This window comes from Etheostoma spectabile, chromosome 13, assembly GCF_008692095.1.
Source record: "Etheostoma spectabile isolate EspeVRDwgs_2016 chromosome 13, UIUC_Espe_1.0, whole genome shotgun sequence".
Lineage (NCBI taxonomy): Eukaryota > Metazoa > Chordata > Actinopteri > Perciformes > Percidae > Etheostoma > Etheostoma spectabile.
In genome coordinates, this window is record NC_045745.1 from 27,208,619 (window position 1) to 27,211,879 (window position 3,261).

At 38.8% G+C, this 3,261-nt stretch overlaps 1 protein-coding gene across 3 annotated transcripts in view; it reads left to right on the plus strand.

Annotated features, from left to right (window-relative positions):
* Positions 1–3,261, plus strand: part of gria3a (glutamate receptor, ionotropic, AMPA 3a) — a 73,505-nt gene that overhangs the window by 39,376 nt on the left and 30,868 nt on the right. The window lies entirely within an intron of this gene.

A 3,261-nucleotide genomic window follows, 5' to 3' on the forward strand; every position in this document is an offset into this window, starting at 1 on the left:
AGTTTGTTCACTGCTGGCTACAAGTTAGCAATCAAGCACAACAAAGGTTGTCAGTTGAATGGCGTGTTGAGCTAACGTTAGCAGTCAAACAGCCATAGATAGCTAAATAGTTTTTGAAATGACTGCTAGCTTAGCTGCAAGCTAGCAATCAAACACAACAAAAGCTGTCACTTGAATGGCGTTTTGAGGTAACGTTAGCAATCAAACAATCATAGATAGCTTAAACTTTTTTGAAATGAAGTGAAGGATAGTCGCGTGGTTATGACATATTTGTTAGCCTGTTTTTATGAAAACGTCTGCTACAGAGCTATAACGTGAGATTCAAGGTAGTGGAGCCTTTTATACATTGTTTTGTTTCTTTAGAAATAAACAATGGACAAATAGAGTCTTTAAACGCTTTAGATGTAAAGTTATACGCTGTCAAAGTGGCGCCGAAATGAATGGCAGTCAGTAGAATACTAACAGCGGGTGATTGCTTGTTAGCAACAAAATGGCTCCATAGGAGGTACGCTTTGTGGATGCTCGCAGCAGCTAGGCGAGCATTATAACGGGTGTTACAAAGTGACACACGTTCGTCACGGAAGTAAAGTCTGGACTACAATAGAGCTGTTTGGAGCAGTTTGTGAACAGTGGTTTCTGTTGGAGATGGTTACTCCCTTTGGGCTGGACTTTGGGCTTTTTGACTTTGTAAACCTATAACGCGCACAAGAAGATATATAACACAGTGAAGGAAAGGAAAAAGGCAAAAAGCATAATGTGAGCACTTTAAACTATCCTTTCCAATCAATGAGCATTAAAAATGTAAGAGCCAGTCAGTACAATCAGTGCTGCAGGTTCCTTCTCGTTTACAGGCCCCGAGCTGTTTGAAGAAGCTGTTGTGTGAGAAATGGATTTTGACAGAGAGAAAGATATGAGTCCTGTGACACTGAGAGTGGTTGCTCTCTCTGTGACGATGGTGCCTGACCTCTTCCAGTATCCAGGCGGTTTCACATACTTACAAAAAGTGATTTTCACAAGGGACTATGAAACTGGAGCATCAGGATCCTTAAAAATATTTGTTATGCCCAGATGCTTTCAGAACAGCACTGCCCACAGAGGGATGGAGCATAGCAAATCAAATAAAGCAATCATTTACAAGCTCATGTAGTGACAGAAAATTGCTCTTGATATGTAGCTGATTATGTTTTTGAGGTAATCATTTTTGTTCTGATTTACTTTTCTTTCAGTGGGAACAGAACAATATAAATGCATTACCTAATATTCTTCAAGTAATTGGGAAGTATATTTATGTTTATTTATTTATTTATTTTAGTGAAGCTGAATATTGCCACAATATACAAGGTTTTCTGATTATGATCTGTCAATATGATAAATCATGTTTAACTCCATGGTGTATTTGTAGGAAGTATTATATCAGTGTGATTTTTTTAGATGTTCACAATGGAAACAAAGTAACTAATTATGTAAAACCAGAGTGATAGCAAATTAGAATTTGAAAAAGAAATGTTGGTATCTGACTGAACATTATGTGTTAACTTTTCATAGCTGTTGCATCTATGAGGAATGTATTTATTCCACTCTGGACACTCTGGATTCCAATCATGAACTGTTCTCACTATGTACTGTAGCTACAGTACTATGTACAGTACTGTATGCATGTCAATCTGAGCTTGTACAGTTTGTAGTTTGGTGTTGGCTCACTGATTGATTGTGTCAATACAAACCAACCACATATCCCGGCTATAGAAAAGACTATAGAATAGTTGTCAGTATCTGTGCTTGCTGCCAACCCGGTGACTACTGTCAGGGGAATTTCATTTTTTTCATGTCAAAACACTGCAGGTTGAAAAGAAATACTTGACAAAAAAAGCCAAGTGGTAAATGTATCAATGAGTAGATATAAAATATAAGGATATACAACTAACAATGAATGAGGCAATACGACCATTTGGATGCTGAAATATGTTTGCTTTCCATCACACCATCACATTAATTACAGTAAATATTTGAATCATGGCTCCAGAACATTGCGGCATTTAAAACTAACTTTAACAATAACTTTTAACTTCTCCTGTTCCTCTCCAGTAGTTGAAAGCTATATAAAAATAGAAATTCCTACATTCTAATTGGTTATATGGTGTACCTCGTAATTACAGGAAGCAATAATGTTTACAGAACAGCTAAACACAGTTTCAGTTTTCAGTCTATTGAGTTGTCAGTTTTGGATGCTCATACAGAAGTGTGAAGTCTTGTGCTTTCTGCCTGAGCGTGCTGGTGACAAACACAAGGTTGTAGCCAGTCACTCTAGGCGCTGCAGCTTCATTAAGTACTCGCTGTGTTGCTACACTTGGGTCACTGTGGCTCCCTCTCACACAGATGAATAGAAAATGAAAGGCTTTTCAAGACAATTTGGAAGACAATAAGTAGAAAAGCTTCCAAGAATTTAAAATGAAAACGCAGGACGTGTGGGACCTTCAGAGTCAACGGTAGGAGGTGCAAAATGTCGAACACAATGAAATCATTTTGCATTTCCAAGAAAGGTAATTGGATTTATTGTGGAAATTTGTCAAGGTGTTTAAGCCGGTCGGAGGGCTAACCTTGGAGCATCAAGGACGTTCCCCCTCTAGAGACAATTACGAGACATTAAGGCAGGAGTAAGCAGAGGGGTTTAAAGTGCACACGTGTGAATGAAAGCACAGGTGTGAGACTGCATGCACTGAATAAGAAACTGGATAATTATTAAAGCGTTGTACGCCAGGCCATATAAAATATGGAAATAGCCCTAGAAACATACCACAGGGATACATGTCCTTGTTTCAGTGCTGTTGTAAAATTTCTCATGTGTATTCAGGTCCTCTAAAAAAAACTCTCCAACATGATATCACACTATCACTCTGGACATTAAACATTTAGCTGATTTCAGTGCCTGAGTACACTTGTATCAAAACTGTGTGGGAGTGTAGATAGTGAAAAGACACAGAGAGAAAAAAGCAACTATCCACCCCCACAGAATTTTTTTTGAAGCTTCGTACTCTGTGATGGAGAATCAGAATTGAGGGAGATATGGAGAGAGAAAGACAATGCGTGCAAAGGAGTGTAAGACAGAAAGGTTTAGCTGGTGAAGAAGTTGAAAGAAATCAGCGAGTGCAGCTCTCTGTGTCTGCTCGCTTAGACAGGTGCTGTACAATGTTTTGGGTTTAATTAAGTCTAGTGTGCAACTGAGACGGGTGGAGCAGGCAAAGGCAGCTGCAGAGAGAGAGA